Consider the following 24,301-nt stretch of genomic DNA (forward strand, 5'->3'; position numbering starts at 1 on the left):
AGGAGGTGTGGAGCTACCTTGAGCTGGATCAAATTTTAAAAGTGAAATTAAACTGAAATGTAAAAGAAATCAGGGAGAACCCCATCAAATATATGGTTTAGGAGTTACCTTGAATATGTGGTCCAGTTTTTCCGTGCAAATGTTTGTTTTCTTCTTACTGTGGATAACAAGAAAATCCACACTTTAATCCACATGAATAAATGCTCTGATCTAAAAAGCTTTTGTTTCAACTAAATATGTTATTATTAATAAAATAAAGAATATCAGAAAATAAGATTAAAGTAAAAGATAAACCTGCATTAAACCAACACGTTTCTAAATGTTTCTTAACTTTCTAATAATAAAGATTTATAAAGGCAAATAAAGATTTTTGCAATTATGTCACTCTTTATCTACAGTTTTAAGGCACAGGTAAAAAAACGGTTGCTTTGACCCACTGAGTCAATGCTTAATTTGTTCTACAATTAAGAATAATCACATATAATTAAATTATAAACAGTGTCGATCAGCAACAACATAAATTTAATTAGAAAGGAAACACCTAAAAGGTTTTCCAGCATGAATTATCAAAATATGTTCTAAAGTGTATTCTAATTCGTTCTGAATACATTACTGTTCTATGTATTGTACTAGAACACATTCTGCCCAATCCTGGATGTATGTACTCACCCCAGCAACTGAGATGTTAAATACATGCACAACAAAAGATTGATGAAGTTTTATTTCCTGCTATTAAAGAAGAAATAAACATCATGTTTTTAATATGTTGGAAAACTGTTTTTAGGGATATGAAACAAGCAAAATGTTTCTTTTTTTACCAGACACATAGTGGTTTCGCCACCAGATGGCGCTAATGTGCTCTGTGTCATAAAGCTTTGAGTGGAGAATATTTTTTGTAAAGTTAGGAGAAACGATCCAGAGCTTATATAAGCTTTAGTTTACCATCAATAATATTTTTAATTCATTAGCATTTATTAAATGATCACCGTCACGTTAAGTTATCATACAGTAAGTTCATTAATTAATTATCCCAACAGGCCTTTTAACATTACCCAACACGTCACAACCCCGCCCCGTTCAGGAGTTTTCCACCAGCACCAGGTCAGAGTAACAATACTAACATATCCCGCTACTGTCTCTATATATAGATTAGGGGTGTGTGATACATATTGTCTATGATAATATCTTAATTACTGTGTTGTTGATGTGTGAGCTGACATTTTGAGTATGCTAATTACTGGGGAAAAACAACAATTAAAACGTCTTTATTCCACGTGTTCACTAGGTGATGTTTTAGGATAGATTGCTGCACGTGTGCATTGAGAATGGTCATGCAGTGAGCTAGCTAGCATAGGCTAACTCTGAGCTCACACTGGCAGGTGACAAGTCCATCACGTTGGTACATGTTTGTCTCGTGAGTGTGCTCGTGGTTACTTGTGCTGTCGGGCGAGCCAATCACTTTAATTCACGCTTCATTTTCCTCCAAACTGTTGACACACCGTCATTGTGCTGAAATCTTTCTCTCTGTCGTGCTCTCTCTCTCTCTCTCTCTCTCTCTCACACACACACACACACACACACACTCAGCTGATGGCAGGTTTCTTCTTTCCAGGTTGTTGAAGTTAAAATATGGATTATATACTCTTATTTCATCCATTAAAGCACATTAAAATATTCTAATTTATACTGACATTAGCTCCTAGACTAGATCTAGTCTACCAGACACAACAATTGTTGTCCCCTTCCCACTAAAAATAAATAAATAAATACAGATTAAATCACAGATCATTGTTGCAATAAATACAGTTCATTTTAATTTGATTAATATCACTAATATAAATATAACTTTGTTATGCAAATTTCACACTGATGCATTTATTTACTCCAGAATATCTGGTAGGTCACATGGTTTACACACACGCGCACTGTTCGATATTTGAACTGATGAATTTAATGTTTTTGTTTGTGTCAAGGAATTCAATATTTAATATATTGTTAAGTGCAGTTTATTACAATATAGTACTTTTTTCTGAAAAAATTCTGAAAGTTATTGAAATATTGTTTTTATCAGTATCGTACACCCCTAGGTATAGATATATGTGTAATTCTCCAACCTGTAGCTGATATTGTAATATACTCTCATTGTTCTAAACCCCGCTTCCCATCACACCCAGCTGTTTACACTGATCATTACATACAGAGAATCTCACACTGACCTCCTGTGTGTGTGCGTGCGTGTGTGTGTTATGCTTTAAAAAGGTAAATTGTAGTAAAAAAATCAGTGAAAGGGTTTTGATGTTTCACTCACTCAGATCTCATATCTTCACTGCTGAAAGTAGGAGGAAGTCCGATGGACCGGTCACTCTTCATAGAAACACAGCTGGGTTCTGGAGAAGCTCCTCTCTGGGTTTCAGTTCTGTTAACATTAAACACAGTGAAACTCCAGCATTTACACAGTGAAACTCCAACACACAGCACATCTTTAATAAAGATCAGGAACTGAAGAGCTTCACTCTCAGAACAGAACAGTAGTTTAGTGCAGTGATGTACCGAGACCCAGAGCTTCCTCCTCCACTGCTGAAGAATGGAGGATCCTTCATGGACCAATCACTCTTCATAGACACTCCACTGGGGGCTGGAGATGCTGCTCTCTTCTCCCTGTAAACAGATCTTCATGATGATCCATGACGAGAGTAAAGTGTGGAGTAATGTGTTCCTTTACTAAAACTTATTCACAGGTTCCAGACTAACTTCTTCATAACCGTCCCAGAAGCGTCCCGAAGCTTTCTGTCAGCTGCCCCAAACTGAAAAACGCTCGTCTAATAAATATACATATTTTAATTTATTTAACAATACTGTTGAATATATTTGTGTGTTTGTTATGATGTCACAATGTCATCACCTGATTAGATCATATTTACTATATGTATTTTATAGATCTGTGTCTAGTTAATAACATGTATTGGTAGGAGCTACACAATTACAGAATTATACTGTATTATAAACTAGAAGGTATATTTTTTATACTGAACTCTAACAGAGATACAGATCAGAACAGAATAGAATAGTGCTGGACGGTATGGCCAAAATATATATCATGATATATTCCTTAATTTCGGTCGATATAATACGATATAATTTCGATATCGATATAAATACTTTGAAGGCCTCAGAAAACTGCTAAGAATCCCTGCAATGGAAATCTGTACACTACTGTCTGAAATTTTTATTTAAGTCTTTGAAACCTCCTTTCACAAAAACTTTATAATACTTAAGAAATAAAAAAAAAATCAAAATAAATCAATGCTCAATTTTATTTGCATATAGCAAAATAAAAACATGACATCCCTGTCAAACATAAGCCTATATAACTAACTAACTAAAAATAACTTTAAACATATTTAACAGATCAAAGCAGAAGTGTTTCAACCAGGATATAGAATACAAGAAGCCTTTATATACATAAAAGGAACATGACATCCCCGTCAAATAATCAAACCTATAGGCTTTACGAATTATAAATAACTTAGTTACAACATAAGCTATAAAAGTGCTTCAGCCAGAATATAAGAAGTATTCATATACATAAAAGGAACATTAATCCCTGTCAAATAAACAAACCTAAAGGATGCATAAAGTTAACTTAGTTAACTTAGTTACAACATAAGCTATAAAAGTGCTTCAGTCAGTATAAGGAAAATATTGTATGTAGTGGAGTTATTTAAGGAGGTGGAACAGATTAGATGTATTAACGTTACTGCTGCTGGTCGGCTCCACTCTCCGGCACAATCTGCAGCAAACTGAAGTTTATCAAACCTTCTAAAGTCGAACCAAATCCTCACCACTGAATTAGACCTGAATTAGAACGCTGCCCAAACGGACCCGCGGCTGAACGCTGCCCGAGCGGACCCGCGGCTGAACGCTGACCGAGCGGACCCGAGGCTAGGCTAGGCTCGGCTCGGTTCCGTTCCGCTCCAGCGCGGAACATTTTAGATGCGAACTTGAATGTGCTCGTCCCGGCTCCGTTTGGCTCCAGCGCGAGGCATTTTATTTGCAGAGCGGAGCGGACCAATGCCTAGCCTAGCCTAGCCAAATCTAACCTAGCCTAGCCTAGCCTATCTGGCTACGTGCCTGTGTGATTACGTCATCACGCACAGACATAGCTCAGCTACGGAGACTGTGTTCAACTCTGGGGCGAGCTTACACCAGTAAAAAATGCCTGTCCGTGTAAATGATACATATCGATATACCACAAAAATGATGTCCCCATTATTGAAACATTTCTTATCGCGATAAATACAGATATCAAATTATTGTCCAGGCCTAGAATAGAACAAGTCTTTCTTCATTCCACAGCTTTAATATCAAACCCAGTCACTTCCATCTGATCTATATAAATGCAGCACATCAGGATTTCCACATTTCTAATACTAATGTAAACCCAGACAGCGTGTGGTAAAATCTGAGACGGATCCTTACAATGGATCTGGTCCAGAGATCACTTTCACTACAGACTAATCCGATACAGATTTTGAGCAAATCGTCACTTTTATGTTAAAAAATATGGACCATATTTTTTAACATAAATATGCAACCACCTAGCAACAGCATAATATCACTACAGCAACCACCTAATACTGTTACTGTGCCAGAAGGAAACATTATTAATATTAACAATTAGATATTAAAGGCAGATATGTACTTTAAATACAGATTAGAAACACATTCTACTATAAGAATAACTGGCTGGTTTGTTAAGCGTTTCTCTGTGTTTAAATACAGCACAGGGTTCTGACTCTGGTCCAGGAGAAACTCTGTTCTCAATATTTTAAAACTGTAAAATATGCAGATCACAGCTCCAGGATTAGAGCTGAAACCATTACAATACAAAACTACTTTACATATTAAACCCATCACTTAATTTACTCACTTTAGGACAGGAGGTCCTCCTCCACTGCTGGAGTTCTGAAGATCCATCATTTACTCTTCTTCATTCACACACAGCTGAACACTGCCGACACCGACCCCTGAGAACAGATCAGCCGTTACAATAAAACCTTTATTCTTACAATAATGATATTATCATCAGAACTGCATTAAACAAAACCTGATAAACTAACAAAACAAAACAAACAGAGAACGATACATAACAGTGTGATTTACCCTCATTACACATTATTCTACAGATTACAGAAACATTTACTGTTATTATAATGATTATAATTTAATTATTATTAGTAATATTACTGCATTACACAACATTCTAAATATACACACTGTTCTATTATTATTAATAATAAAATTATTATTATGTTACTGAATCAGAATAGAGAGATTATTTAAGTATAATATAAAACAGCAGGATTAAAAACACTAACACACCACGTGATCTTGAGCTCCGTTGCTCCCCCTGCTGTTTGAACAGCGCTACTGCATATAAACACGCCTTTATAGCAGCTCCGTGTTTTTATCTCCCCAACAGATCAAAGTCCACATTAAGCAGTAATGCGCTTTAAACAGCATAAACTACACTGTGATCAATAAATATCAATCTATATCTGCGCATTTCTCTACAGTTTACAGCATTATTGATCTGTTACAGCTGATTGTTCTCCAGCCGGTCTGATCTAGACCAGGTCCAGGTCTGATCCAGGCCCGGTTCAGATCTCCATGCTGATCCTGGTTCTTCCAGTGGAATCGGACACTGAGCTGAGCTTAAAGAACCGGTTCTGGATCTGAGGAACCTTTAGAACCGGTTCTGACTTTAAGCTACACGGTTCTGTTCTACATTCTCTTCAGTTCTGAACTTACCGAGTGAATCCGGACTTCTGTCCTCTTCTAATGGAGGAGACTGAACTTACTCTTACTCTCTCCTTCACCTGAGTCTCACCTGTCTCCCTTTAAGCCCCGCCCCCTGCTCTCTCACAGCGAATAGACGCTGGGTGGGCGGAGCTATTGTTCGTTTTTAAGCCAATCATATCACAGGGCCGAATGGAATGTTTGACTTTATTCACATTTTATAACGTTTTCATGCGTTTTTCATGATGATTCTGTTTTCCATGACTGCATTAAACAGCTTGAGCACACTGTCATTATTTATTGAAGGGTTATGTAACTGGAACGATTCTGCTCCACCCCTGGACTGCAGATCCAGCTACCCCTCTGCGTTGTGTCAATAATTTCACAGGAGTCAGAACTGTCTCCTCTGTGGTTTATTGCTCTGAGTTGCAAAAGAGAACAATATTTCTGTCTGTGAGAGGACACAGCGTAGAAACTCCTCCCACTTCAGCTATCAGCGCAGACTGGTTAACAGTAACTGCATGAATAATATATAAAATTAGGTTATATAAAAATATACAATATTTATAAAAGTATAAAACAAGAATCAAAACACATTTCACATTGTATTATTTTCTAATGTTCAGCAATACTGTTCAGGTTCAATACATATTAATTGGCACAAATACATATATAAAAATAAAACTATTTTCTCAAAATGCAGATAAAACAAATTACCCAGTGGCTATATCACAATAAAAAGTATGTAATAGCTCATGGTGTACCATATTTAACACAACCTACCATGCAGTTAGAGCTTCATGTACATTTACTACACAAAGAGGTGACATTTTAAGTGAAACGCTACATTCCAAAACTTATAATACACAGAATATAACATACCTGATTGCAAAAGAGAACAATATTTCATGTCAGTGAGAGGGCACAGAGTAGAAACTCCTGAGATAATATTAAAAAAAGCAAAATCTCACATTTTCAGTAGCTAGACCATGTAAACAGAGCGTTAGCTAGCTAGCTGAGACTAGCAAAGTGACTAGCTTTAACCCCCCCTCGACATAAAGATTTCTGTTGAGTTACATTGTAATCTCTCTCTCTCTTTCTTTTCCTCCTTTTCATGCTGTCCTCCATTATGTTCTCCTGCCTCTTATTGTTGTAATCAATCTTCCAAGGACATAAAATCCAAGGCAACCCTCCTGCCACCTCCCAGCTTACGTGGAGGATGCTGAAATTCTCTGTCGGGTTTGTCAGTGGGGAGTGGCGGCGCTTTCCCCGGTGACTAGAAGATACTACTGTATCTGAAGAAAATTACATTTATATTTACTTTGTATCTGGAGAAAACTGATTAACAGTTACTAATGATCTGTATGAAATGGATATAAGCTTACTAAATGTAAAAAATATTTGGATTTTTTAAATCAAAAAAGCAGCTGAGCCTTCCCACAATCAAGAATTCATCAGGGATCCAGGAGGTGGTGTAAAAGGAGAAGACCTGCCACGCCACCTATGGACCTTGCTGAACCGTCTGTGCACTGGGGTCAGCCGCTTCAAGTCTTCCTTAAAAGAAGTGGGGCTTGACGAATAGCGCAGCATGCGAGTGTGATGAACCTGAATAGACTGCTGAACATATATTTACGGGCAGCCCACTATTTAGCCCACACTCAGTATCTGACCTATTTGACTTGGACCCAGAGACAAGGGTGTGGCTGCATGACACTGAGTTGGCCATCTGATGACGTACAAAAGAAGAAGCAGCTCATCTCACGAGAGAATGAAGATTCGTTTGTCATTATGTTTGACGACAGCCTGAACAGAACCACTGAAGTCCCCACGTTCGGTCCCGTTTTTTTGGCTCGCAGTTTATGGGCCATTCGACAGTAGATGACTTGTTGGAATGTTTCAACGTAGGCCATATGCTATTTAACTTATAACAAATAATCAAAATTAGACACATTGTTGATACCTGATATATTTATAATACTTTTAATGGTCTCTTATGTTTGGCATGGACCCATTGTTGCTAGCCTAAAATAAGAATATTTATTACCAAGCTATTTTCATACGAGGAATATATTAAAACAACAACACATCTAAAATAACATGAGAATAAGTAAAAGGATGACATAATTTATCATAACTTTGCATAAAGTGTTACGCATGTTACGCATTTTTATATTCTGTTTTTATTTTTCTTATTGGTAGGAGTTTACAAAAGAAAATGGTCTCCTTGTCAATGGATGGGCCGAATGTAAATTGGAAGTTTGTTGAGCTCATACAACAAAAAGAATATGGTGAGCAATTTGCTGTGGCTCAGTGGCTCAATGTGAAATTGTAGGAAGCTGTGTCCTCCATATGCTCCGAGAACTCTTTCAGGAGTGGTTTCCTGATGTGTCAGATTGAGAAAGTGCTCAGAGCCCTACACTCTTTCTTCAACTGTTCACCAGCAAGAAGAGAGAACTTCAGTTCCCTTTACCTTTCTGTGGCCACCGGAGGCTTAAACAAATTGCCGGCCATTAAAAGAGCAGTTGAAGTTTGACCCTCTAATGTAAAGTATGTGGGACTGATCAAAACAAAGAAGCTCCCAGGGTCATCATCATATGACACGATTACTGTGCCCCGAATGGATAACACAACAAAGCCTCAAGGAGCACATGGGGAGGTAAACAAAACAAGAGAACTGAGGACAACAAACACAGGAGAACACATTACTATTGATTAAACACAAGGAAATCTTTTATTCTCTTAAAGGATAGCTAGAGCCCAGGTCATAGGTCATAGCCTATATTTTGCTACTAAATTTTTTATATAAATAAAAAACTAATAAGAAAGCTAATAAGTATTGAAACTCCAACAAACTGATAAAGTCACCCACACTAAGGAGACGAGCAAAACAGAAAAGAGAGAGCAGTTATTAATACTAACTAGTGAAATTAATAAGAAGACTGCCGAGCTGCGACACATGAGAGACATATAAAAACACAGTCAAACAACTGTATGTTTTATAGATTATCTCTGGCAGAAGTATGGTGCTGAACGGTACGGAACAAGCTGAAACTTCAAACTTACATATTTTTGTTGTTTGTTTTGTTGGTAAAAAGGTTGTAAAGGCTGTTTTGTCGAGTTCTCTTAAAAGAGAGCACTTTTATGTTTATTTGATAGTTCTTTGAAATATTTTTTCCTTATAGAAAGTCAGTAATGTTCTGTTAGGTGGACTGAATTTCTTATTTTAATTCAGTTAAACTTTTTTGTATACTGTTGCCTGGTGTGTCATTTTTTTTTGCCACAGCAGTAGTATTATTTCTTCTTTTCAGAGGTATTAAAAAGGTCTTAAAAGTCATTCAATTTGAGCTTTAAAAATGTGCAGATACCCTGCCAGGGATGAACGTGATTACCGGCCTGGGAAGAGGCTCTTATAACAGGGGAGATGAACTCCGGTCAGACCGGCTGGAGGCAGCGTTAGCTCCTTTTATAAACAATTTTTCTTTTGAATTTAATAAACTTTTCTCTCTTAAAATGACTCATTTTGCTTGTTGTCTTTTTATTGTCACTATGCTTATTGTAGTATCAAACTAGTGGGTAAGGGAAAATTTCACACTTTTATTTAAAAAAAATATATAAAGCATGTTATGTTTTTGTTTTATGCCACCAAAAAATATCAAAAATAGATTAACTGACTTTGTATAACTGTACTATTGGGTGAAACGTAGCTTAGTTTGATGATTTAGCTTTGATGAATTATACAAACTATTTATTATATTATGGTTACATAACTCATGCATTTCTACAAAGAATCTAAACAGAAATAAATACAACTGACCTTACAGAGTATGAAGTTGAGGGAAAGTGTGTAAAAAAGGAAATGAGTATTATTTAATTTAATAAAGTTTTATTTTTATATAATGGAAAGTTATCTCACCCCTGCAGTACATACCATTAAAGCCTCTGTTCCAGCAGTTATACATGTTGCTGTTTCGTTATATAAACTAGGCTCGTGTGCCGAGTATCGCGTTACCGCCAAGCAGTTTGGCATTCATAAAAGCTCAGTAAGAAACGTGTATCTATTTTTGTAAAGGTATGGTACAGTCCCCTATCCTGTGCTGCAGGAAGTTGTTGATGAGAGAGGACTGTAAGTGAGTTTCAGAGCATATTTTTTCACATTCCACATTTGCATTTTTATTTTATACAGTACTGTGCAAAAGTTTTATTCCATCAGCAGCTCACCTGATTTACTGTTAAACCCTGAATTACTCAATGTAATAATTGTAATTAATGAATTACATAATTTAATAAGTAAAATAAACATGAGTGTGATTAATGTCACCTTTAATACAAAGTAAAAGGAAAATAAAGTGTGGAAAGTGCAGTAAAACAAACTGTGTATAATTAATTACACAACATTTCCTGAATGTGGCATCACAGCATATTACACTTTTTATATTTGATTCATTTCTTTCAAACACTCTTCATGCAGCTGCAAAGAAAGAAATATTAGCTAATATCAACTCAGCCTGACCGTTTAATTATAATTTAAAGACACATAACAGAAAACCTGCAATAACTAAACCAACACTAAAATATTACACTTAAAGTACTTAAACAATGTAGATTTTTCATATTAGTTCAAATTCATTCTTTCATGCCAATCAAGTAGAAATGTTGAAAGCTAGTCAGACACACAGGAAAGTACAAAAGTACCACATCCCTAGAAACTAAGCTAAATCAGATCTTCACATTATGCAGCTGAACCAGACTCAAAAAATGGTCAGAAAAACATTTTATAGCCATTACCATGTTATAGTTCTATAAAACAAGGTAGTTAATATGTAGCTTGAACTTGAACTTGTAGCTTCATTCAATGGGACTGTCTAGCTTGCTAAGCTACCTCAAAACCATTTCTAACCCTTTTATATGCAGAATAATTAAAGTATACTTTTTCTGCTTATACTACATACTACATTTTAGCTATATAATCTGTATTCCGGTATACGTTGATGAAATATATACTTTATTTGGCTGTGCTAATTTTGTACTAGTGATGTACTTAATAAAATATATACTTAGCATTACTTTGTAAAACATTTTCACTTTTAATAAGTGTGTCCGGGGGGCATATAATAAAACTACTTCAGTCAAATTTTGTGTTGCTCATTTTGTGTGTTAAAACTCTTTTACTTTGAAAGTTTATTTTAGTTGTGTTTATTTTATTTCAGGTAAAAGAACTTTAACAGCTGATGTTTGTAATAAGATATCTAGCTTTTCATTGTTCAGTTTATGTTCTCTCCTCAAAATGAATGTGATATCAAATCCACACTTAAATCACACTTTTAATATGGTTTTAATGTTCAGCTGTACAAAAAACATACTTAAATTGTATTAAGTAGTGGCGTAAATAACATAAGTAGTATACTCAGTATAAATTTAGTGCGCATTTATATATTTTAAATTATAAACACGTAGAAAACCAGTACGAATTACTGGTTCCAAAATAACACAGCTTAAGTACAGACCTATTTTAGCATGAGTCATGTAAACTTTTTCACAAGGGAAGAGTTGTTCTGTTAGCAAATTATGTAGCCACTATACTCAAGCACTTAGAAAGCCAGTCAATCCTACAGACAAAAATATAATATGTCCTACATAATCTAAACAGGATGGGATTTACTCTAAAAGGGTAGTTAGGTTAGCTTGATTAGCTTGTATTGTATTTTTTTTTTGTATTTTCTGCCTAAATCTTGAAGATATTCAAGCATTACATAAAAATGTTTCATATTTGATAGGAAATATTACTAAAAACATGAATTGTGATAAAAAATATAAAAATATTGAATTAAATCTGCAACTATAGATTAAAAAAATATAGTGAATAAAACAATTTACTGAATACAAATTTTAATCACGCTCTTCTGAGCTTCATTTTAAAATCAGTATTTTTGTGAATATAAATAAAAACATTTAATGTCCCCCAAAACTTTTTATAGACATTTTATGTCTATTTTCAAACCTTTTTTAAACAAATGATTAAGTGGAGTAGAGAGTGAACAAGCAGCTTCTCCAAGTGTCCTGATGAACCGAGTCGCTGCGCTTTCCTCCGAGCGTTAGCGCTGTGATGCTACTCCGCAATGCTGCATCAGGAGGAGGCGTGTGCTCGTCTTCTTCACCCTCCTGGTGTTGGAGCATCACTAGTGATAGGGGGAGGAGTCTTAATGAGTGGGTTGGGTAATTGGTTGTGTAAATTGGGAAGAAAATGGGGAAAAAAACTTAATTTAAACTTCAGAGAAAAGCCTCTCCACCCACACTGCAGTAGGATGTCCAGGTAACAGCCGACACTGATTTAAATCCTTTAAAGAGAACAGCATCTAATTTTATACATATTAGAGTCTGAGATGCTGCAACATCAATATGCTATGTAAGTAATTATCTTAGAGTATTACATCAAATAGAGAAATGCAATACACAATACTGAATTAAAACTAAAATGATATCATAATGTCGTGTCTCCGGCAAATATTTTTAATTTTAAAAGTGTGTAAGAGACTAAGAGACGGATTAAAAACGGATTAAAGTACAAACAAAAATTCACTCACTGCCCCTTAATCCAACACAAAATTTTCCACGGACCCCCGGCCCCGAAAAAAAAAACATTTCCCACCCCTTTTCACGGCCGGGTCAGGCTCAAGAAAATGGTCTGTGATAGGCGTTTTTTTTTTTAAATTCACACTGTTCTTATTTGTCAATAAATATCTACTAGAGACAGATTATATCTGTACAGTATCATTTATTCCACTTCAGTCCTGAATATATGGAGTGCATTATATCTCCTTATGTTGTGCTGCATGCTCGGACTGCACTGCACGCTCTGACCAATGAGACGTTTTCACCCCAGATTTTTTTTTAGTTTTCACCTCGGAATTTCTGCTGCCCCACACCACGGCTTCTCCGCTGCATACGCAGACCAGGAGCGCCACTACTGCACAAGCCGGCCCAGTGAATTTCTATTTGCCTAAAAAAAACCAAAATAAAACTTGTTCAGAAAGTATTTTATATTGTTAAACACTGTTAATTACATTAGAGTAGAGGAAAGTCATTGTAAATGATGTTACTGTTCTTGGTCTATTTGGGTTTAATGACTGTGCAGTGCATAGCCCTATTACTGATTTTGTGTTTTTGCACTTGGGCTATAAGCTCAATATAAAATAGTTTGTTTGTTTAGAAATTATTTTATATTTTTAAACCATGTTAAATTATATTAGATTAGAGGACATTCATTCAGACATCATTCTTGTAGGCTAGGCTTTTTGTAACTGATTTAGCCCCTACTGTTGCCACATTACCCCTTACATTTTATTATATAAATCAGTTTTGAAGTGCCTGCAAGTTTTTTTTATCATGTATAACATTACTTTTAATGTCAGACAGAAGCAGCTTCATCATGGCAATACATGACAGACGCTATTTAAAATAAGTTTGCTAGCAGGAATAATCTTGTTTTTTTTACACCACCAAGAAATAATACTTACTGCATTTAGATAGTTCCTCGAGCTTGATGTGCCGCCATGATATGCTAGTTGAATATCACATATTTGGCACACTGCCTTTGTCTTGTCTACACTCAATTTGAAATGCTTTCAAACAGCTGAGCTTCTCTGAATTTTGCCTCTCTTATACCCCCATTAACCTGAACGGAAGTGTGATGTTAGAGTGAGGTGGAGCTCTGGAAAGAGGAAAAAAAAACGAATATCCCAAAACCAAAATTAAAAACCGAATACCTACTCAACGAGCGAATATTCCAATACATGATTATTCAGGTCCAGCCCTACTTTAAACTACCCCAACAAATAGCACTTACTAATTACTATGGAAAGGTCAGTGCCGCTGTTAGAGCACCAATTGTGACATTAATTCCAGTAGACACTTTTTTAAATGTAAATTTTATTTAGCAAAACACACAAAAAATCATCAGACTCCTTTTCACCTTTCTTCATTTAGCTTTATTAATATGAACCTAATTTACAATAAAATAAAACAATAATTATCAATAAGTACAGAATAAGTGATAACAGTAGTGAATAAAGATAACAGTAATTAAAATAAAAGTTCTGGAAAAAAATACAAAATCATCTGTATAAAATATTAACAAACTTATATTTATACACACATTCTCCCTCCTACACACACACACACACACACACATCGAATCTCTGTTACACACAGGGTTATTCTATCTTACACAGACGCACTGAGGAGCCAGAATAAACCAAAAACCCTGCATAGAGGGGCTGAGTGAAGGTGGTGTAGAATGTGTGTAAGTGTGTGAGAGTGTGTGAGTGTGTGTGTAAGTGTGTGTGTGTTTGTGAGGGTGTGTGTGAGGGTGTATCAGAGGAGACTCTGTAGAAGGACAGAGTGCCGGAGGGACAGTCCACATACACTCCTACTCTCCTACAGCCGGAGGGACGAGTGGAGAGATCAGTTCTGTTATTATTGTGATGAACAGAGTAACTGTTATCAGAGCAGATCAGACTCCAGGAGTTTATATTCCATCCAAACCTACAGTCTGATCCTCCTCCTTTCCTGCTGATGGTTTTATAACTCAGAGCTACTTCAGCTTCTCCTCCTCCGCTCCACTCAGCCTCCCAGTAACAGCGTCCAGTAACACCAGTAACTCTCTCTCTACTCAGAACCTGAAACCAATCAAATCTCTCTGGATGATCAGGATACGACTGCAGCTCCCCTCTACACTCCACCCTCCTGTTCTCCTCACTCAGAGAGAGATAACGCTGCGCTGTGTTCAGATCCAGAGTGAAATCACAGCCGTCTGAACACAAGAACACACACAGAGTGTATTTAGTGTGAAGTGTTATATTTAGTGTTATATTTAGTGTGTAGTGTTATATTTAGTGTGTGTGTTGTTATATTTAGTGTGTGTGTTATATTTAGTGTGTGGTGTTATATTTAGTGTGTGGTGTTGTTATATTTTGTTATATTTAGTGTGTGTAGTTTTATATTTAGTGTGTGTGTAGTGTTATATTTAGTGTGTAGTGTTATATTTAGTGTGTGGTGTTGTTATATTTTGTTATATTTAGTGTGTGTAGTTTTATATTTAGTGTGTGTGTAGCTTCATATTTAGTGTTATATTTAGTGTGTTTAGTGTTATATTTAGTGTTATATTTAGTGTGTAGTGATATATTTAGTGTGTGTGTTGTTATATTTAGTGTGTGTGTAGTGTTATATTTAGTGTGCAGTGTTATATTTAGTGTGTGTAGTGATATATTTAGTGTGTGTAGTGATATATTTAGTGTGTGTAGTGATATGTTTAGTGTGTGTAGTGATATGTTTAGTGTGTAGTGTTATATTTAGTGTTATATTTAGTGTGTATTGTTATATTTAGTGTTATATTTAGTATGTGTTGTTATATTTAGTGTGTAGTGTTATATTTAGTGTTATATTTAGTGTGTAGTGTTATATTTAGTGTGTGTAGTGATATATTTAGTGTGTAGTGATATATTTAGTGTGTAGTGATATATTTAGTGTGTTTAGTGAAATATTTAGTGTGTGGTGTGTTATATTTAGTGTGTGTGTAGTGTTATATTTAGTGTGTGTAGTGTTATATTTAGTGTGTGTAGTGATATATTTAGTGTGTGTGTAGTGTTATATTTAGTGTGTGTAGTGATATATTTAGTGTGTGTAGTGATATGTTTAGTGTGTAGTGTTATATGTAGTGTTATATTTAGTGTGTAGTGTTATATTTAGTGTTATATTTAGTGTGTAGTGTTATATTTAGTGTGTATTGTTTAGTGTGTATTGTATATTTAGTGTGTATTGTTGTTATATTTAGTGTTATATTTAGTGTGTGTGTGTAGTGATATGTTTAGTGTGTAGTGTTATATTTAGTGTGTAGTGTTATATTTAGTGTTATATTTAGTGTGTATTGTTGTTATATTTAGTGTTATATTTAGTGTGTATTGTTATATTTAGTGTTATATTTAGTGTGTAGTGTTATATGTAGTGTGTAGTGTTATATTTAGTGTGTGTAGTGATATATTTAGTGTGTAGTGTTGTTATATTTAGTGTGTAGTGTTATATGTAGTGTGTAGTGTTATATTTAGTGTGTGTAGTGATATATTTAGTGTGTAGTGTTGTTATATTTAGTGTGTAGTGTTATATTTAGTGTGTGGTGTGTTATATTTAGTGTGTGTGTAGTGTTATATTTAGTGTGTGTAGTGTTATATTTAGTGTGTGTAGTGTTATATTTAGTGTGCAGTGTTATATTTAGTGTGTAGTGATATATTTAGTGTGTGTAGTGATATATTTTTTTTATTTTTATATTTTAATAAATTTGCCCTGGTGATAAGAAATGAATGGTAACATATAGCTTTATATTTCTGTGTATTTCAAATGTTTGTGAAATAAAATAAATTCCTGTTCAGTCAAAGTGCTTTCCTCTTTTAATTTTTTGTTTCTAAAACTCCAGCATTTGAGTGAGAATAAGCATCTGTTAAAATTCTCAAACAGCAGAATGCCTATAACCATTGGCGTAGGAACCAGGGGGGATGGGTGGGACATGTCCCACCCAATATTAGAAACAGGTGGATTTGTCCCCCCCAAAAATGATATTGTTTCGCTCAGCTCAGCAGTGCTACTAATGAGGAGACAGACCGGACCAATCACGGAGCCGGTTCAGGAATTAAGTTCCGCCTCTCAGGAGAAACAGCCAATCAGCTTGCTGTTATTGCAGCGCGGAGGCGTCAGTATGTTGGTGGGGGGAAGCCCCTCCCTCGCTGTGAGATTTAGCAGCGGGATCGGCTGCAGCTGATTTTAAGATATGGATATACAGTGATTTTTTTTCTAAAAGAAAGGTAACGGTATCTAATCATGTAAACTGTGATGATATGTTTCTGATAGCTGGTTAAAAATACACGTCTCTGAATCAGCACACAGTTTAAACCCACTGTGATTAATAAACTGCAGCTGTGTTAGTGAGTTAGCTTAACTTTGGAATTACCTAGATTAGGAGTCAAGGTTGAAGAAAAAAAAAACTATATACGTAATGTTCAACTTGCCCTGTACCTGATCAGCTAATCACTATTTCATTTTCAAACTGTTTATTAATGTAGGATTGCAGTTAGCTAGAAGCTGGATGTAGAGGATAGACAGAATTTAGTACAACACTGGGTAATGTTGGTAGTTTAAAGCAGTTTCTTAACCCTGATCATCACTGCCCTAAAACTGTGTTTTCCATCAGATCCAACTGATCAGCTAATAAACAATCATTTATTGAGTTTACCTGTTAAAATCTCTTAGCCCCCTATGGATCCTAAATGAATCATTATGTATATCCAGCAGTTTATTAGACACATCATACCACCACTTACTTTATTAAAGTGCCTTTAAACAGAGGAAGCTGTAGAATATGCAGAACAGTGTTAATATGCAGTAGAATATGTAAGAACAGGGTTAAGAAACACTGATCTAACCTGACTTCTGTTCATATGTAGTTCACAGTAAGACCACATGTCCTGACGTTTATATTAACTTCTGACAAAAATCTCTAGGAAACGTAGTTACATTGTCTCAGTAGAAAGAAGTGTTCTCAGTAAAAAAAGATTAAAAGCACAGGAAGTTTTTTTTTTTAAAAAGAGTGGAGAAAATGTAAATATACAACAGAATTGACATACAATACATAATAATAATAACCAATACTGTTATATTATTTTAAATATTAGGTGATAACTGATCAGTTTTTGTACTATGTATATAATTCAGACATTGCATGCATATTTTTTTTCTAACAACAGTAAATGTAATGTGGAGTAACATGTTTAGGCTGTAAAATCACCTTTTATTGGATGTAACTAATTATAAACAAAATACAAAAAAAAGATTATTTGTGATAAAAAATAATTCCACAAATGTTGTTCTAGGAAACTATAGTGTGAGCTTTGGTTCATATTCGCAAATGTGTCGCCCCCCAATATCAAGCCCGCTCCTACGCCCTTGCCTATAACTGCTATATTAAGCTACAGTTATTAAGTCTGTGTACTGAACAGAAATTTAAATCCTTATAAATGTCAGATATAAATATAACTAATAGTAACTTATAGTTACTGTGCAGATTTTAAGTATATTATATTTTATAGTTGATAGTTTTTTATATATTACTTCTATCGGAGCAAATCAGCTCTGAAGGCAAACGCTGAAGATTTGAGGACTATTTAAACAAAACTTTCTCAGCTGCGTGATCAGGGCCAGTGAACCTAAACGGAGAAAAGGATATTTGAAGAGGCGCCGTCATCTTATAAATCCGCTGTTCGGGACATTTTGGCTTCAGCGTTGAGTTTGATAATCAAGGTAAAAGACAGTCAGCAGATAAAGCACAGTGTGATTCAGTTACCTGTTTTTGACTAATGGTAAGAATAAGTGCTCCTTTTTTATAATAGATATTGTGATTTGAATTAATCTGGCCCAACAATCGCGATACGAACCGAACCGTGGCCACACTGTACTGTTGCATCCCTAGTGTGTAGTGTTATATTTAACGTGTAGTGTTATATTTAGTGTTTGTGTGCAGTGTTATATTTAGTGTGTGTAGTGTTATATTTAGTGTGTGTAGTGTTGTTAATTTAGTGTGTGTGTAGTGTTATATTTACTGTGTGTGTAGTGTTATATTTAGTGTGTGTAGTGTTTTATTTTTTATGTGTGTGTAGTGTTATAATGAATGTGTGTGTAGTGTATGTGTGTGTATGTAGTGTGTTTGAGTGTGCTTGTATTGTGTGTATGTAGTGTACGTGTATTTGGGTGTGTAATGTGTGTATTTGTGTGTATTGTGTGTATGTAGTGTACGTGTGTGTAGTGTTTGTATATAGTGTGTGTGTGTATGTAGTGTGTTTGTATTGGGTGTATATAGTGTGTGTATTTGGGTGTGTATGTAGTGTGTGTGTGTAGTGTTTGTGTGTTTGTGTGTGTGTATTGTTTATATGTAGTGTGTGTGTATGTAGTGCGTGTGTATTTGTGTGTATTGTTTGTTTGTAGTGTTTGTATGTAGTGTGTGTGTTTGTTTGTAGTGTGTGTGTGTGAGAGAGAGAGAGCTTACATTTTTTTAATCCAGGTTTGATTCTGATCTTCCCTCCATGTTCCACTCTAAACACACACACACACACACACACACACACAGATCAGCACAGTGTGAGATTTTTAGAAACTGATTTATAAAGAAATACTTTGTGTGAAAACGAGTGAAAATTTGAGAGAGCGGAAATTAGTGACCTCATGTGGTAAAGTACGGAACTGCAATGCACACTGCATTAAATCAGATTAAAAACGGAAGATTAAGGAAGATTAACTCTTGCTTCTCTAAATATATTTTTGTCTGCATGTATAAAGTTTTAATATTTTCCGTATCTTATTCTGCTTTATATGCACAATATGTAGTATTATTTTTATTAGAGCTTTTATTCACAAATTGAGAAAACATGTCACAGTGGTTAAAGTTCCCAGGAGTGACTGAGCTACAGAAATTACTCCAAAAGGGCATGAACAACTCATCCAGGAAGAACCCAGAACAACATTTAAAGAACTGCAGGATCTCACTCGCCTCAGTTAAGATCAGTGTTAATGATTCAATAATAAGAAAGAAACTGGGTGAAAATGATCTCCTAGATAAGATAAAATGGTTTCTTGTGGGCTTGCAGAAAAGGGTTAAACTTTACTAAAGTATGTTTTTTGCATTCATATCCATACCCGAGTGTACTCCTGTCACAACAACTGTTTTTATTGGACCATACATTTTTCAAGGAATTATTGTGCAAAAAGTATTTTATCATGATTTCAAAATAATTTTATACCACTGGTCATTAGAAAACTTCAAAAATTTAAAATGTAACAAAGGCAACATTTTTAAATAAAGCCAACAAACCAACTCAATCACATTAATGGGATCTCTTTAGAAATTAAGGGCTCTATTTTAGTGATCCGTAGGTGAGCTGTCAGCCGTGCACCATGCAGCTTGAATTAGGGTGTGTCACTGTGTCTTTACGATAGGAAAAGTTGCTCCAAAGAGGCTCAAAATGTGCAAAAAGCATGTATCATGAAATAAACCAATCACCATGTCATTTGCCATTCCCTTTAAGAGCCAGGTGCGGTCTGACTTTGGCGTATTGCTATTTAAATGGCACAGCTACCTGGAATTGACCAATGTTTTTCATCGGCGTAGATATATTCAAAATCACCGTTGCTGTTTAAACAAGACAGGTGAAGAGCATGAAAATACACTGTTGGTGGGAGTAAGATAGCAATAAGCATCAAGAGCACCTTGCACAGGGTGTAGGTTATGGCCCTAAATGTTCAGAAAGGATTCTGGTTTTGCAGTCACTGATTATTTTTACCATAAAGACATGGCCTGGTTTCTGGGGTGCTTGACTCTCAGTGTGTATAAAGTTAGTGGGGATCAGTTTTTATCTTGTAACTTTTCTCCTGACTCGATGCTCAGGGCAGCTCTCCATCACTGAAGTTTTCCACCTGTTCTGGAGTAAAAACTAAACCTTGGTTCTTTTTACCAACAGAAAGATGAGCCAAAACAGAATTACAGCAAAGTACTTGACATTCAGTGCAGATAGCTTGAACATAAAAAATTAACAGTGGCTGTGTAAACAAAAATAAGACAGAATGACAGAATGAAGGTTACATGCTGCTCCACCATGTTTACCTGGTGACTACAACTAGATTTACATTGTTAAAATGTACAACATGTACAACAATATTTATCTTAGAATAAGTTGATAATATAATTATCAGTTCAGACCTACCCGAGTTTCTCCAGTTTGCAGTGTGGATCCTCCAGTCTCTCAGAAAGCAGCTTCACTCCTGACTCTCCTGGGTGGTTGTAGGTCAGATCCAGCTCTTTCAGGTGGGAGAGAACAACAGCCTTTCTCTGTGATCATACAACCAGATAATCTGCAGACAGAGCAAGAGAATGTGTGAGTGAGTGACAGAAAACAAGAAAGAAAGAAAGAAAGACAAGATAGCAGACTGATGAAGATAATGCACTTTTATATTAGTCTCTTTTTTTAAATAACACTACAAAATCTGAAAAAAATATCTATAGAAAACTAAAGTTTCTTAACACAGTTGACACAGATTAACATGAAACCCAAACCTCAACAGTAAGCATTTCTGTGAATACGGCATTAGCATTGATGTGGACCAAAGAATTGAGTTCATATTAACTTTCTGAAATTGTTTTTGCTCGTGCATCACAATTTTGTAATCAATGTGTGATATATCTCAAATGTTCATTCAAGCTGGACATTCTTAAGACAACTGCAGAAGACTCTTATTTGTTTGTTTGGTATACTCTGACTTTCGTTAAACACTTTTTCTTGTGTGATTTGTTATCATCATGGTAAACACCTGAATATTTACACATTTATACATGTAGAATTTCTAGTGGTGTCAATCGATTAAAAAATGCAATCCAATTAAACCTGCCAAAATTCTGTGATTAATCTCACTTGTTTTTCGTAAGACGCAAGTTTTTATAGTGGATATTTTATGGTGTGAATTCTGTGGCAAAAGTTTTACGCAAAAAAAAAAAAAATCAAAAAACATTTTAACCAAAATTAAAATGTTAGGTTAAGGTCGAGCATTATAAACATAAAGAGCTCATCATTAGCAAAGGAAGGGAACTTAGAGGAACAGACCTGGGAATTAACGACCCGCTCCCCCGTGAAATCCTTGACAGACGCAGAAAACTGTTCGCCGTGAGGAAAGAACTCATAAAAGAAGGGAAAAAAGCAGTCGTCTCCGTCGACAAACTTTATGGTAATGGACAGCTATATCGTGACAAAAACATAACTCCCTGGCTGTTCTAAATTTCTTTAACTGTAACTAAATAGCGGTCTCTCTCTCTCTCTCTCTCTCTGTCTCTCCCTCATGCGTGTTGTGCTCTCGTTGCATATCTCTTATATATAGGTCAATACTAACATAACCTCATAAAATTGATCCATAATGTATATATATATATTTCCCCTAAACGTTCCTTTCTCTCTCGTTCTTTCTCTTTCTTCCACTCCCACTTACTCGGGTCATTCTCACAGAATCCTGATTCACAGGACATCCAGTATGAAAATGTTCAAAATGCATTTAATGACAAATTTCCTTTTGAGGATTTAAGATTAATGTCTAAACTTACTATGAATATTATTTTCAGAACATTTGTTCCATTTTATTGCATATTTTATTAGCATTTTATAGATGAAGTCCACAAAAATGTATCATTACCGCAATGTGATATTACATGTAATATATGATAAAAATGCATTTTTTTTTATCAAAGTTCACACAATGCTACATTATGAAAAGAATGTTTATTTTCAAGAACATTTCATATTATTCATTTGTATATCATTTGCATATCAAAATAATCTTTCATGTAGACTACAGCACCTTCATCAGTAAAACAGCTCATTTAACTATTGGAAACCATACAACAAATGTCAAAGAAAGACCTCTCAGAAACTCTGAAATCTTGTCTATCTTTATGCACCATCCAGCATTGTATGCCTACTAAGAACAAACTTTTATTTTTAGTCATTTACGTAGTTTTTTTGTGTTTTGCCCATATGTCCGGCATATGTCAGTTCTGTAATATCTGGCTGACCTTTTTTCCTCCATTGCTTTTTCTTTTTGTCATGGTACTTTTTGGTCAGATCACGTGTTGTCTTTATTTTCCCACTGGAAATGGCAAATATGAAATTATGATATCCATTCCAGTTTTTGTTCAATTCCTTAGAATGGACTGTACACAAATAATATCATGTGAAAGTAACTCCAACTGGAACAACTGTCTGTGTCGTTGAGTATGTGTGTTTGTGTTTCTCTAAATGTTGTAATTCTTGCTGTAAATGTTCTCCCTAAACTTTGACAGCCTTGCTTTTGCTGCTGCCTTTCTTTTCTCAATAGCTACCTGCCTGTAAACAAATACACATCGCATATTACAATAAAATATATCAAAGATGGAAAAAAGCTCTAGTTATGTGGTCTAACATCTAATTCTGTGTACGGAATTAGATTTAGTTTCAGGCCAGATAAGACAGAACATTAGTGACCTCTGCTGGTGGTTTGCAATAGCTAAGTTAGAATGGTCTACTGGAGAAAATGTTCAGGGTAACGCTCAAGTTATGACAATCAGGAAGTAAAAAGGCATCTGTATTATGCTTCCTAATCAAATTCTCATTACCAAAACAGTGCATCTCATCACTGCAACAGGTATTGGAATGTAGCGGTAAGTGAGAATTCAGTTGCGGAGGACGAGTGACTTTAAACTTTTATGCTAACTGTAAAGGCACCATAAAACAGATAAATTTTCACTTACAGTGTCCATTTAGACCTTAATATACTATATTATAATCTAAAATACAGACTGTAACTTCAAAACTTATATCGATATATCGGTAATGACAATGAAAAAGTCGTGCAGACAAGTTGATGAGCAATCTTTTAACTTTTATCCAGAAACATATGAGAAGAACTGCTTACATGGTAGCCATCTTGAGTGTCATGTCCAATGTCTTCCCTAATGTTGAAAACGCCTTGAAAATGTAAGTTCCTTGTGGATTTAAACAATGATTGAAAATTGTTGCGGAGGATGAGAAAATTAGTGTTGGACACATTCCTTTTCTTTATTAATTTTATTGTTTTTACTTTTCAATGTAAATCGTTTATTTTTATTTACTAAAAGTGTTTATAGTATGAAATGCATTTAAGTTTTTTTGTTTTTTTAATGTTTTAATATTAAAATTTCCAAACAATGTACTGAAATTCTAATACAGACATGTTGCTGAAATGAGAATTTTAAAAAATAACAAAAATTATATTTATAATGTAAATGTTTAAACATGTGCAACATAGACCAAAGGATGTTGTTTGATTCTATATTTATTTTTTTGTTAATATTTACTTGTTTATTAAAGTTCCTCATGCCACCTCATCCATCCATCCATCCATTCCGCGCAAATACACACGCACTCGCAAATATACTAATGCACGCACATTAATCCGTTCCCAAAATCCCATAAAAATCACAAGGAACCACTTAGCAATAACTTAATGCATGCAACGTCTCAATGTCATAACATGTATGTCACACCAAATCCAACACTTTTTCTCTTATGTTATGTCTCTTCTACTTTGTTTGCATTTAATCACTCCTTTCTGTATCTCTTTGCACCAACCTCTATTTTATTACTACTATATATCCCAGATCCGAAAAATGCATTTTTGTTTACACTCCATCCCACACACAACAGAAAATATCCTCAAACATCTGCACACTCATATCATATCACTGATAAACATTATTAATCCGTACATCACAACATGTCTTCAAACAAAGAGGGGTATCAATACTAATAAACCAAAAAATCCCCTTCACACATAGCACCACTATATCAGACACAGGTAGATACATCATAATTAACATCAACATCAGCAACACACCCTTAACAATAGAAAG

At 35.1% G+C, this 24,301-nt stretch overlaps 3 protein-coding genes and 1 long non-coding RNA gene across 4 annotated transcripts in view; 2 read left to right on the forward strand and 2 right to left on the reverse strand.

The window, feature by feature from the left end:
• The window catches only part of LOC103028529 (NACHT, LRR and PYD domains-containing protein 3), a 383,714-nt gene that overhangs the window by 159,793 nt on the left and 199,620 nt on the right, over positions 1-24,301 (forward strand). The window lies entirely within an intron of this gene.
• The window catches only part of LOC125801133 (zinc finger protein 658B-like), a 171,781-nt gene that overhangs the window by 101,813 nt on the left and 45,667 nt on the right, over positions 1-24,301 (forward strand). The gene's annotated exons all lie outside the window — the stretch shown is intronic.
• Positions 1-24,301, reverse strand: part of LOC111190613 (NLR family CARD domain-containing protein 3-like) — a 58,126-nt gene that overhangs the window by 18,956 nt on the left and 14,869 nt on the right. The window lies entirely within an intron of this gene.
• LOC125801592 (uncharacterized) lies at positions 12,757-20,696 on the reverse strand. Its single transcript, XR_007438788.1, has 3 exons — positions 20,595-20,696; positions 18,884-18,930; positions 12,757-12,796 (listed from the first exon to the last, which is right to left on the reverse strand). It is a non-coding gene; the product is annotated as an uncharacterized LOC125801592 (long non-coding RNA).

The sequence above is a fragment of the Astyanax mexicanus genome, chromosome 4 (genome assembly GCF_023375975.1).
Source record: "Astyanax mexicanus isolate ESR-SI-001 chromosome 4, AstMex3_surface, whole genome shotgun sequence".
Classification (NCBI taxonomy): Eukaryota; Metazoa; Chordata; class Actinopteri; order Characiformes; family Acestrorhamphidae; genus Astyanax; species Astyanax mexicanus.